This window comes from Vipera berus (genome assembly GCF_964194415.1).
Source record: "Vipera berus genome assembly, chromosome: 3".
Classification (NCBI taxonomy): Eukaryota; Metazoa; Chordata; class Lepidosauria; order Squamata; family Viperidae; genus Vipera; species Vipera berus.
The window spans coordinates 206789866-206804295 of NC_138204.1; the positions used below are offsets into that span (position 1 = coordinate 206789866).

The window sequence follows — 14430 nt, forward strand, 5'->3', positions numbered from 1 at the left end:
GTGGAAATTTCTCAAGACCTTCTACTGAATGCACCATGAACCTTCATCAAGACCTTCACACTTCAGTGCACAAAGATCTACAGTATGCAGGAACCTTCTGTGAATGTGTAGGCGTGTGTCCACACTGTGGAAGCACTCATATGTGTGCTATGGCAGTGCACTGGAAAGCAAGCAGTATCAGCTAGGATCATGTTTTTAACCCTTGTGCAATGTTTAGGCAAGATTTCTACCTTTTGCTTCCTGATTATTTGTGTAACTGGGGGTGCTATGACCTGGCAGCTTCTCCATGTTCTTATGAGAATAACCAGAGTTACTCACTTTGCAGAGTGAGATGGGAAGCATATACAATAAATTATATAGAACATGGTTAGATAGATAGATAGATAGATAGATAGATAGATAGATAGATAGATAGATAGATAGATAGATAGATAGCTGATAGATATAGATGACAGATGATAGATACAGATAGATAGATAGATAGATAGATAGATAGATAGATAGATAGATAGATAGATAGATAGATAGATAGATAGATAGATAGATAGATAGATAGATAGATAGATGGATGGATGGATGGATGGATGGATGGATGGATGGATGGATGGATGGATGGATGGATGGATGGATGGATGGATGGATAGACAGATAGATAGATGATAGATTGATGGATAGATAGATAGATAGCTGATAGATATAGATGACAGATGATACAGATAGATAGATAGATAGATAGATAGATAGATAGATAGATAGATAGATAGATAGATAGATAGATAGACAGATAGATAGACAGATATAGATGACATAGATGATAGAAGATACAGTAGATGATAAATGCTAGATTATGGTAGAAGAGATAGATAGAGAGAGAGACAGACAGACACAGACAGACAGATGATAGAAAATAGATGATAAATGCTAGATTATGATAGGAGATATAGATAGATAGATAGATAGATAGATAGATAGATAGATAGATAGATAGATAGATATAAGATAATGATAAATGCTAGATTATGATAGGAGATAAGATAGATAGATAGATAGATAGATAGATAGATAGATAGATAGATAGATAGAAGATAGAAGATAGATAGATAGATAGATAGATAGATAGACAGACAGACAGAAGATAGATAGATAGATAGATAGATAGACAGATAGACAGATGACATAGATGATAGAAGATACAGAAGATGATAAATGCTAGATTATGATAGGAGAGAGAGAGAGAGACAGACAGACGGATGATAGAAGATAGATGATAAATGCTAGATTATGATAGGAGATAGAGATAGATAGATGGATAGATAGATAGATAGATAGATAGATAGATAGATAGATAGATAGATAGATAGATATAGAGAGAGAGAGATAGACAGACAGACAGACATGATAGAAGATAGATGATAAATGCTAGATTATGATAGGAGATAGAGATAGATAGATAGATAGATAGATAGATAGATAGATAGATAGATAGATAGATAGATAGATAGATAGATAGATATGATAGAAAGATGATAAATGCTAGATTATGATAGGAGATTAGATAGATAGATAGATAGATAGATAGATAGATAGATAGATAGATAGATAGATAGATAGATAGATAGATAGATAGATAGATAGATAGATAGTGGATGGACGGAAGGATGGACAGGCAGACAGACAGATCGGCAGACAGGAAGGCAGATAGACAGAGACAGACAGAAAGACAGAGCCAGGGAAGATGATTGTTATAAAAATAGTCATAGCTCCTGCATTTTTGTAACATTTACATTCCAAAAATGTGTTGGTTTGCTGGTTTGTTTGTTTTACAGATGGAAACTTATGAGAGAGTTTAATTTGAAAGCAGTTCAGTCCAATCTCTAAATCAAATTGAATTGGAAAGTTGAATTGTATCATCAAATTAAATGGGATGCCTTTTGGATGGAATCAAAGATGCTGGGCTGCCTATCTATGGCACTATTTTTTTACATATAAATATACGAAACATATTCAGAATTTAAAATCAAATCCACCCAATTTGATGGGTTTGACTTGGGATGTCCAAATCAGACCAATTTTCTGCATAGGTTTGAAGTGTTGAATTGAATCATCTTGTTTTTTCAAAGCACCAGAAAGCAAGACAAGAAGCAATGGATGGAAATTAATCAAGGAGAGAAGCAACTTAGAACTGAGGAGAAACTTCCAAATACTGAGAACAATTAACCAGTGGCATGACTTGCCTTCTCAACTTGTAAGTGCTCTATCACTGGAGGCTTTCAAAAAAGAGATTGGACAATCATTTGTCTGGAATGGTGTAGGGCAGGGGTCTTCAAACTTGGCCCTTTTATGACTTGTGGACTTCAACTCCCAGAATTCCTCAGCCAGCATGTCTGGCTGAGAAATTCTGGGAGTTGAAGTCCACAATTCATAAAAGGTTCAAGTTTGAAGACCCCTAGTGTAGGGTCTCCTGCTTGAGCAGGGGGTTGGACTAGAAGACCTCCACGGTCTCTTCCAACTCTATTTTTCTGTTCTGTTAAGCAAATAAATGCTTCAGACTAGATGTGGGCTGATTTGCACATCTCTGCTGATTATGCACAGTCACGCCTGCTGAAATTCCCCATTCTACACAATTATTACAAATGTGCTGCTTTTTAAGCCAAGCTTCTGGCTAGGGTTTATTTCCATATGCTTTTCTGAGTGTAAATGACTTCTTGTTTTAATGGCAAATAAGTAAATTAAGAAGGGAGGGGGAGCAGGAGAGAGGAGAGATGTTGATAAAAATACATACAACCGCATTATAAACCTTATAAAATGAGAAAGAAAAGAATATCGGTAGCTCAGGGTTGAACTATGGAGTACTTTGTGCTCTCTGAGCTTGGTTATTTTCTTGCAGTCTGATGATGTTACCTAGCTGGGTAATGAAACATCCAAAAGAAAGCAACCAAGCTCAGAGAGCACCAAGGTCTGACCCAGTTAAGATTTCAAATAAATAAATAAATACATAAATCCATGCAGCATGATTTAGTTCCTCAAAATGTTTAAACAGCAGGGCATAACAGCTACCCAAGGGTGACTTGAAGGAAAGAGGCAAATATTTCCTTCTCAAACTGATTAGTATCTATCTTCCGAAAGCAGGATGCTGCAAAAATGCCGATATTACTTGTTCCATGTGGTGATGTCTGTTGGAAGATAGGCTGAATAGGATATTTCTTAAGGAGAGGAGATGGTTCTGTTCTGCTACCATCTTCCATACTTAGCTCAGGGTTGAACTATGGAGTACTTTGTGCTCTCTGAGCTTGGTTATTTTCTTGCAGTCTGATGATGTTACCTAGCTGGGTAATGAAACATCCAAAAGAAAGCAACCAAGCTCAGAGAGCACCAAGGTCTGACCCAGTTAAGATTTCAAATAAATAAATAAATACATAAATCCATGCAGCATGATTTAGTTCCTCAAAATGTTTAAACAGCAGGGCATAACAGCTACCCAAGGGTGACTTGAAGGAAAGAGGCAAATATTTCCTTCTCAAACTGATTAGTATCTATCTTCCGAAAGCAGGATGCTGCAAAAATGCCGATATTACTTGTTCCATGTGGTGATGTCTGTTGGAAGATAGGCTGAATAGGATATTTCTTAAGGAGAGGAGATGGTTCTGTTCTGCTACCATCTTCCATACTTAGCTCAGGGTTGAACTATGGAGTACTTTGTGCTCTCTGAGCTTGGTTATTTTCTTGCAGTCTGATGATGTTACCTAGCTGGGTAATGAAACATCCAAAAGAAAGCAACCAAGCTCAGAGAGCACCAAGGTCTGACCCAGTTAAGATTTCAAATAAATAAATAAATACATAAATCCATGCAGCATGATTTAGTTCCTCAAAATGTTTAAACAGCAGGGCATAACAGCTACCCAAGGGTGACTTGAAGGAAAGAGGCAAATATTTCCTTCTCAAACTGATTAGTATCTATCTTCCGAAAGCAGGATGCTGCAAAAATGCCGATATTACTTGTTCCATGTGGTGATGTCTGTTGGAAGATAGGCTGAATAGGATATTTCTTAAGGAGAGGAGATGGTTCTGTTCTGCTACCATCTTCCATACTTTGCGGCTTAAACTTTTCCAGATCTGCTTCTCAAGTGTCAGCCGGTCCTGCTTACAAGTAAACGTGCGAACGCATCCCACCTTAAACTATTTTTTACTTTCACCAATTCTGACTCTACGAAAGTAATACGGCTACCCAGAGAGGCAGATTTCAAATGCATCTTGACCTTAACCACCGTGTCAGTAAAGTACTGCTGGGGAAGCTGAAGTATTTGACAGCATCCCATTTTCACAAATAGTCCTTTGGAAGTCTATCAACAGGTTGAAAAGCTTTCCTTAATTGTCTGTCCTCCAGCAGCTGTCATTCAAGGAAGAGTGTCTTTGAATATGGAGAAGCTATTTGTCATCCTAGCTAAAGCTACTGATAGAGCTACTCTTAAAGGGAATAGTTGTAGCTCAGGGTTGAGTTGAGGGGTCCTTGGTGCTTCCTGAGCTTGGTTGTTTTCTTGCAGATATTTTATTGCCGAGCTACATAAGAGTGTCTCCTACTACTGATGATGTTATCTACTTGGCGTAATAAAACTTCTGCAAGAAAACAACCAAGCTCAGAGAGCATCCGTGACCCCTCAAAGCTACTCTTTTGACTCATTAATCTAATGACCATCAACACATCACAGGGCAATAAATTCCATCAACAATTCTACCAGTAAGTTAAATGGAGAAACACAATAAATATTTATTTTGCCACAAATTCCCTTGTGTGGTAGTTTCGCTTGAGAGACCTCAAGCCCTGGTGTTAGAAGTGGGGGAAGTCACTTCCTATCTCAGGCTTGTAAACAAATCCACAAAACTGAGTAGCCTGGCCAGAGATGAGAGAAGGTGGGGCGGGGGTGGGGTGGAGCCTCTTTCCCTGTTTCTTATTGGATGCAGAGAATGAATACTTGGGAAATGTCTCCATCATGAAACTATCTTCTCATCCACCTTTCTCTCCTTTCTCTTTATCGCTCATCATTATAATCATCTCCCAACATAAACCTTAACAGGTATTTCTCAACCTTAGCATCTTTTAAGCTGTATGGATTTCAACTCTCTGAATTCCTTAGCCAACACACTGGCTGGGGAATTCTGGGAGTTGAAGTCCATACAGCTTAATAATAAACCTTTATTGTCAAAGTACAACATGTGTACATTGAGATTAGCTGAGCCTCCCCCTGTGCTCTCTCCCCCCAACACACAGTGACAACAAACCCTCCATCCCACCACACTATGTGAACCAACTACACCACACACCGGCCTCCCAAGTCAATTCTGCATAAGATTATGTCCCATTTAAAAGCCTAACAGCCCACGGATAAAAGCTATTTTTCAGCCTGTTGGTACGGCTGGCTATATTCCTATATCTCCTACCGGATGGTAGGAGAGTAAAGAGATACCATCCAGGGTGTGAGTCATCCCTGAGAATCTTCCTCACTCTTCCAAGGCAACGAGCCCTGGTGATGTCATCCAGTGGTGTCAGGGAACAGCCCACAATGTCTTGTGCTGTGCTCACTACCCTCTGTAATACTTTCCAAGTGTCCAAGGTAGAGAAACACTAGCTTGAACTAACTCCATTCAAAATGAAGGTTTCAAAACCCACGGCCTTCCAAGTTGTAGGACTTCAACCCACATCACCTTTAGCCAGCATGACCAACAGTGATAAATCCTAAAGGTGCTTTTTTTTCAAGAGGCAACTGGACTTCCTTTGTTTTTCCTGGAAGACGTTTTGCTTCTCATCCATGTTCAGAACCAAAGAAGCTTCTTCTACGAGAAACGAAACGTCTTCAAGGAAAAACAAAGGAAGTCCAGTTGCCTCTTGAAAAAAGCACCTTTGGGACAGCCATGACCTGGATGACTGAGAATCTCCCTAAAGAACAGTGATAAAGGATGAGATCTGACATTTGAACTGCAGGAACAACAATAACCCTGGCCCTAAAATGACACCATTTCAGTGTTGTTCTTCCACTGCAGTTCTTCCTTGGAAACACATTTCACTGTGATCCATAGTTCTGTGATTATTATTTTTTAACTCCCAACCAGGACCATCTACTGCCGGGAATGACCTCCCATCGCCCGGTGCGCTCACACAGGGAGGGCCTCCTCATGGTGCCGTCGGCTAGACAATGTCGGCTGGTGACCCCCAGGGGGAGGGCCTTCTCTGTGGGAGCGCCGGCCCTGTGGAACCAACTTCCCCTTGAGCTCCGGATGGCCCCGGATCTCCGGTCCTTTCGCCGCGGCCTTAAAACATTTCTTTTCCATCAGGCTGACCTGGACTGACAGGGATTTTTAAAATGTTTTTAACTTATTATTGGGGCTGCTAGTTTAATTCTTTTTTAACTTTTGTATTATTGTATTTTTATTGTTGTTAGCCGCCCTGAGTCCTTAAGCTGCCCTTAAGTCCCAAAAATAAATAATAAATAAATAAATAAATAAATAAATAAATAAATAAATAAATAAATAAATAAATAAAAAGTCATGTTTCCTAGCCATGAAGAAGACTGTGCACCTCAGCATATTTGCGCACACCCTATAGATTTCACGTATCACCTATGCATATTCAACCTGCTGTAAAGAGAAGTCCTTGAACAATTACAGGGACAAACGATTACCACTATTTTTACAGCGTCCTAACCGTTAACCCTAATTTCAATCAAATTTGTCACACTACAGTACCAGCAGGTCACCCACAGGAGTTTATGCATCGTAAAGGACACAAGCGTGGACCTTTAAAGCAGAATAATGAATAACAATGAACCCTATATGAACATCACATTCGAGCAGGGAGTGAGTCTTTCATGCAAGGTATTTTATTGGAATTGCTAAACATCTTCCTGCTTTCAGCTACATACCCACGTATGTCTACGAAGTGTATTTTTTCAACCTTGCAGGAAAAAGGTGTGCTCTTTTTACTGTGACTTGTATCCTGACTTTGTTCCTGTAATTGTACATGGAACCTTAGGACAGAGGTCCTCAACGTTTTGGGCACCAGGGACCGGCTCTGTGGAGAGAGGTTTTTCCGCGGACCGGAGGGTGCGTGGTTTTGTGTGCCGCCTGCATCTCGTGGATGGGGCTTTGCTTGTTTGTGCAGACGGGCTCCTGGCATGCCGTGGCCTGGTACTAGTCCATGGACCAGGGATTGGGGACCCCTGCCTTAAGAGACAGCAGGAACTTGGGAGACAGGAGGAAGACTCACAGCCAGGGTAAAGGTAACATAAACAGCAACGCAGCCTGCAGAAGGAATGTGGCCATGGCAAATATCTCACAAGGGACAGAATAACAGAAATACAGAATTGGAAGGAACCTTGGAGGTCTTTTAGTCCAACCTTCTGCTCAGGCGGGAAACCCTAAACCATTTGAAACAAATGGTTGTCCAATCTCTAAAGAGGGACCCTCTTTACTTTCTGGGACTGTAAAGATAATAGGGGAGGAACAGATCTCCTGTCTTGCAAACTTGATGTTAGCTTTATAAGGTAATCCAGACAGGAAGCGTGCCCAGATGAACTAATCTTACTTTATTGTTATAGGATTATTATAGGATTAATAAAATCTTGCAAGTTTGAACGTACATTTCTCTCCATCATCTCTACAGGCTGAGGAATTAGGGAGGGTCTTTTGTGAAATGTTTGCCATATCCACTTCCCTTCTGTGGGCACCGCTGCCTCTTACCTGATGGTTCTCTTGACAATGGCTCTTACCCTTGTCTCCCAAGGCCATTCCCACATAGCAATACAGTTCCCTGTCCTTGTAGTGTTCCCCAAACTCTGCCTCTTCTGCAAATTAATCTTCAGAATCTGACATCTTTAGCCCCTGGGGTGGGATAGGATATTTAGTATGATGACATAAGGTATTCTGGAGAAATGGTTCTACCAGGAGGAGGAGTGGCAGAACCTGGGGATGGAGTTAAAAGAGGGACCAGCTCAGAATCTCTATGTAGGCACAAATGAGGCATGTCCAGCCTTCCTTGAATTTCATGGACTCTTACCAAACTCCAAGCAGGTGCTAACTGCTAGTTGAGAAGATTCCTGTGCATAAGCATAACTACCAGTAAATCAGTTTAATTGGGTCTTCACGTATGGACTTGAACATTCGCTCCTGACACTACCACTGACTTTGTACCAAACAACCTCAGAACAGATATGAAATCTGCTAACTGATTTTTAAGCTAGGAATTCCCACCCTCTGTCACCTTGAGTTGCACCAGCCTTCTAACAGCTGTAGATGGCTGCATTCCAAATTCCAATTCCCTGGGGATCCCTTTTAAAATAAAAGCAATCCTTATGGGAAGGGGCCATGCTGCTGAAAGTCATAGCATATACATAAGTCCTGGGATTGTCTCAGCTGGCAGGGAAAAGAAGTAAAGGGTACTTTTGTTCAAAGGAACAGGATCCTTGGACAGGGAAGGCAACCAATCAAGATGTAACAACACAGCCAACCAACCCGCTTACAGCAACAAAGCCAGCACCCCACACACCCCTGCCAATATTTATAGAAAGACGGCAGCTCCGATCACACTTTGCTCACACAAGCACGAAGCCGAAGACAGCAGCCTGAAGATGATGAGTGGGACCTCATCGAAACGTCGCCAAGACACTCTCAATTTTACATGGGAAAAGACCGGAATATGCCAAGACCTACACACACACACACACACACACACAGAGACAGACACACACGCACACACATATATGTATGTGTGTGTGTGTGTGTGTGTGTGTGTGTGTGTGTGTGTGTGTATATATATATATATATATATATATATATATATATATATATATATATATATATATATATATATATATATATGGATCTTCGGTCATTCGGGTTTCCTCCCGCGTAGAACTAAAGGTGTAGGTGCAACGTTTCGACGGAATCCCATCCGTCATCATCAGGCTGGTGGCTTTAGCTTCCTTCTTCTGGGAGAAGCATGTGGCTGTTTGTTCCTCTTTTTTAAACTGCCAGAGGGGGTGTGTTCTGTGGGTGGAGGTGTGCTCTGATTGGGTGGGGGACCAAGTGTGTTCTGATTGGGTGGGAGTGTGTTTTGAATGGTGGGTGTGTTCTGATTGGGTGGGGGTGTGTTCTGAGTGGATGGGCTGGTCTCAGCTGCCAGCTCCAGACCTGAGCTGGTGAGTTGTGCTGCTTTTGTTCGGCTTCGTGTTTGTGGTGGTGCCATGTTTTTATAGTGGGTGTCAGTTTGCTTATTGTGTGATTTGGAGGGGTTTAAAGTGGCTGATGTTGCAGCTGTAGTTAGGTTTTTGTTTTGTGGTTGTGCCTCGTTATCATTGTGGGTTCAGATTTGCTTTTGAATGGTTGTGTGGTGGTGATGTCATGTGATGTTATCATGAGTTTGGGTCTGGTATCATTCTTGGTGGTTGGGACTCGTCTGTCAATCAAGGCGGGTTTCCAAATGGCTGGTAAGCGAGAGGTATCATCTCGTTTGTTAATGCTGTGGGGGCGTTTTTCTATCTCAATGGCTTCTCTGATTATTCTGTTGTTAAAATGTTCAATTTTGGCGATAGTTTTGGTTTTTTTAAAATCAATTTCATGTCCCGTGGCTTCAAAGTGTTGGACCAGGGATGAAGTTTGTTCTCCCTTTCTGAGTGAGTTTTTGTGCTCTTCAATGCGTGCACTTATTCTTCTGTTGGTCTGTCCGATGTATGTGGTGGGGCAGGTGGTGCATGGGATTTCGTATACTCCTTGGTTTTCTAACCCAATTATGTCCTTGGGGTTTCTTAGGATGGTGGATATTTTTCTGTCTGTGTAGAATGCTGTTTTGATGTTGTGTTTTTGGAGGACCTTGCTGATTCTGTCTGTGGTCCCTTTTAAGTATGGGAGGAGGGCTTTGCCATTTTCTTGTTCTCTGTCTTGGGTTTTTGTGGGTGTCTCTCTTTGGATTAAGTTGGTAATCGTGTTTCTTTGGAATCCATTGGCTGTTAGTACATTAGTGAGAGTGTGTAGTTCGGGTTTTAGGTGTTGTTCGTCAGCTAGGTGTTTTGTTCTGGAGATGAGTGTCTTGGCTACGGAGTTGATCTGTGCTGGGTGGTGGTGTGAGAGTGCGTTTAGATAGCGGTTTGTGTGTGTTTTTTTATGGTAGATAGTGTGTCCTAGGGAGCCGTTGGATTTCTTGTAGACTAAGACATCAAGGAAGGGAAGTTGATTGTTAGCTTCTGTTTCCATGGTAAATTGTATTTTGGGGTGTAGGCTATTGAGGTGTGTGAGGAAGTCATCCAGTTTTTCTTTGCCATGTGGCCAGATTACGAAGGTGTCATCTACGTATCTGAGCCAGAGTTTGGGTTTGTGGTTGGATTTTTCTAGAGCGAGGGTTTCAAAGTGTTCCATGTAGAGGTTTGCGATGACAGGTGAAAGGGGTGATCCCATGGGTGCTTCTTCCATTTGTTTGTATCTTTGTCCATTGTAGATGAAGTATGTGTTAGATAGGCAGTGGTTGGTCAGATCTAGGATGTGTTTTGGGGGGTTGTATTTATTTCGGATAGCTGTCAAGGCTTCTTTGATTGGCACTTGGGTGAAGAGGGATACGACATCGAAGCTCACAAGTAGGTCACAGGGCTGTAAGTTTAGTTTACTTATGATCTCTATGAATTGGAATGAGTTTTGTACGTGTGAGGTGATGGAATTTGCGTAAGGATGTAGTTGTTTGGCAAGAAATTTGGCTAGATTTTGTAGAGGTGAGCCTATGGAGCTGACTATGGGTCTGAGTGGGGTTCCTTCTTTGTGTATCTTGGGCAGACCATAGAGCTTAGGACATCTGGATGATTTTTCTCTGGGAATGATTGTTTTCTGGATCTCTTCACTGATGGGGGTGGCTTTTATTTTGGATTTTGTGGTTTTTTCCAGGTAGGTGGTGGGATCTGTCTTGAGGAGTTTGTATGTGGAGTCTCGGAGTAGGTTGGATAATTTGGTATGGTAGTCAGATGAGTTCATTACCACCGTGGCGTTGCCTTTGTCTGCTGGCAGAATGATTATGCTGGTGTCATTTTTTAGATTAAGTAGTTCTGTCTGTTCCTCTTTGGGTAAGTTGCTTTTGGGTGGTTTGCTGGTGCAGAGGATGTTGGTAACTTCGAGTCTGATTTTGTTGGCGTCATCAGGGTTAATTTTGGTCAGGCTGGATTCGACTCCGCATATAATGGTTTCCGTGGGAATGTGTTTGGGAGCGACTGCAAAATTAAATCCTTTAGACAGGATGTTGGTTTCGGCTTTGGTGAGAATCCTATCTGAGATGTTGTGCACAGTTTGTTTCATGTGTTGCTGTGAGAGAGGAGGGGTTTGTTTCTGGCGTTCCTTTAGTCTTCGGAGTTTATTGGTGTGTGTGTCTGTTTTGTAGGCAGTCTCTGTTTCAGCTCTCCAGACAGCGATTTGTTTGAATTTGTCCCAAAGTGTGGGGTGGATCTTGTTGCTGAGTTTGAGGTGAAGTGTGAGGAGGTCTCTGTTGATTCGGTCCAGGAGGAATCTTTTTGTGTGGAGTTCATTTCTGATTAGGGCCAGTTCAGTTCTTATCAGGATGCGTTTGATGGCTGCAGAGTTGGAGTGGAATTTCAATTGGAAGGATGTGGGGATTAAATTTTGATTTCGGCAGTTGCGTAGGAATGTGAGGTCACACAGAATGGAAGCTCTTTGTACTTCGAGTTTTTCGTAGGTCCTAGTTAGCTGGTGGATTTCCTCCCCGTAGAGGTAAGATATTTGTTTTCTGAGGTTTTCGCGGGTGTTTATATGTGGATCTTCGGTCATTCGGGTTTCCTCCCGCGTAGAACTAAAGGTGTAGGTGCAACGTTTCGACGGAATCCCATCCGTGCTTTTGTTCGGCTTCGGATTTGCTTTTTGAATGGTTGTGTGGTGGTGAAGCCATTGAGATAGAAAAACGCCCCCACAGCATTAACAAACGAGATGATACCTCTCGCTTACCAGCCATTTGGAAACCCGCCTTGATTGACAGACGAGTCCCAACCACCAAGAATGATACCAGACCCAAACTCATGATAACATCACATGACATCACCACCACACAACCATTCAAAAGCAAATCCGAACTTTCGCAAGAACGCTATATTATGGAATGGAGAAAATGGATTGAGTTTATCCAGAACAAGTATAGGGTTAAGAAGTTTTATGTAGCATTCCAATAAGTCTTCTTTCGTTTTTTTTTCTTTTTTTTTATTCTAGTTTTTTTTATATATATTTAATATTGTTAAGGTGTGTCTTATCCTATATAAGCTAGAGAGTGATGGATTTTAGAATTTATAGTTGTTAGTATATGGTTGTTTATGGTTGCCTTTTTATATATATATACCTTGTATTTAGCTCTGGGAAGTCGGGGGGGTGAGGGGGGGGTGGAGGGAGGGGGGGAGGGAGGGAGGTTGGGGGGAGGTAGGGGGGGAGCAGGGAGGGGGAAGGGGGGTTTCTTAAGGGAAAACTGTATTTTAAAACTTTTCAATAAAAAAAAAAAAAAAGCAAATCCGAACCCACAATGATAACGAGGCACAACCACAAAACAAAAACCTAACTACAGCTGCAACATCAGCCACTTTAAACCCCTCCAAACCACACAATAAGCAAACTGACACCCACTATAAAAACATGGCACCACCACAAACACGAAGCTGAACAAAAGCAGCACAACTCACCAGCTCAGGTCTGGAGCTGGCAGCTGAGACCAGCCCATCCACTCAGAACACACCCCCACCCAATCAGAACACACCCACCATTCAAAACACACTCCCACCCAATCAGAACACACTTGGTCCCCCACCCAATCAGAGCACACCTCCACCCACAGAACACACCCCCTCTGGCAGTTTAAAAAAGAGGAACAAACAGCCACATGCTTCTCCCAGAAGAAGGAAGCTAAAGCCACCAGCCTGATGATGACGGATGGGATTCCGTCGAAACGTTGCACCTACACCTTTAGTTCTACGCGGGAGGAAACCCGAATGACCGAAGATCCACATATAAACACCCGCGAAAACCTCAGAAAACATATATATATATGTGTGTGTGTGTGTGTGTGTGTGTGTGTGTGTACATATATTCGAATCTCAGAAGGGTTATGGCTGACTGATGAGAACAAATAAGTTTGAAATGATCATATCGGTCTCCCTTTATTCTTTGTTAGCAAGCCAAAAAAATTTACACAAATATGAGCTGCCACTGTTGTGGCTACTGCCTGTAGATGGCCTTGGGCTAGGCTGAAACAGGAAATAAGATTTGTCCCGGGTCTGGGACCAAGCAAGTGTAGTCTGAATGCTTAAGAAACATTTAACACATATCTCCCTTGCTTCTCAGCTAACAAAGAGAGAGAGAGAGAGAGAGCCTGTGGCCTAGGGGTTAAAACAACTGCTTAAGACGCAGTCGGCCCAGGTTTGAATCTCAGAAGGGTATGGCTGACTGATGAAAACAAATAAGTTTGAAATGCATATCAGTCTCCCTTTAATTCTTTGTTAGCAATCTAAAATTTACACACACACACACACACACACACACACATGTATATGTATATGTATATGTATATGTATATGTATATGTATATGTATATGTATATGTATATGTATATGTATATGTATATGTATATGTATATGTATACGTATACGTATACGTATATGTATATGGGACGTGGTGGCTCAGTGGGTTAGGACGCTGAGCTTGTCGATCAGAAGGTTGGCAGTTTGGCGGGTTGAATCCCGAGTGCCGCATAGCAGAGTGAGCGCCTGTTACTTGTCCCAGCTTCTGCCAACCTAGCAGTTCGAAAGCATGTAAAAATGCAAGTAGAAAAATATGGACCACTATGGTGGGAAGGTAACAGTGTTCTGTGCGCCTTTGGCATCTAGTCATGCCAGATGATATTGATGATCTCACTGTTACCCTCCCCTGCACATCAACACAATGCCTCAAAAGAACTCAGTCTGATCTAACTCCCAGGGATGCTTGGATAAAAAGCGGGGAGCCCACTATATCAGTCTGAAGTCTTAAAAGGAAAACCACAGAGCAAAATAAATAGGTCAGGCATAGGTAGAATTACCAGAAGCAGGAAGAATTAATCCAAAGCATTTATAGGTCATTTGAGGCCCTGCAAATGAAGATGTCTGCATCCCGGCAGACAAAATTGCCCAGCAATCTGTTCTCAATTTTCTCCACTTTTATAATATCTAATTACAGTAAACCACACTCAATGCAGGAAGCCAGTAAGGAGAGCTGGTCATGCATAGAACGAAAAGTAATCCAGACAGATTCTTGGAAAGAAAATATGAACCTGGGATAAACTCAGGTCCAAATCCACTCTCAGTTATGGATGTTTCATGGATGATTTTGGACAAGTTCAACCCTTGGGGGGGTCTTCAAATGAGATCTATCTCATTT

The 14430-nt window shown here is 41.7% G+C and overlaps 1 protein-coding gene across 3 annotated transcripts in view; it reads right to left on the reverse strand.

Annotated features, from left to right (window-relative positions):
* Positions 1 to 14430, reverse strand: part of ADCY8 (adenylate cyclase 8) — a 136893-nt gene that overhangs the window by 39103 nt on the left and 83360 nt on the right. The gene's annotated exons all lie outside the window — the stretch shown is intronic.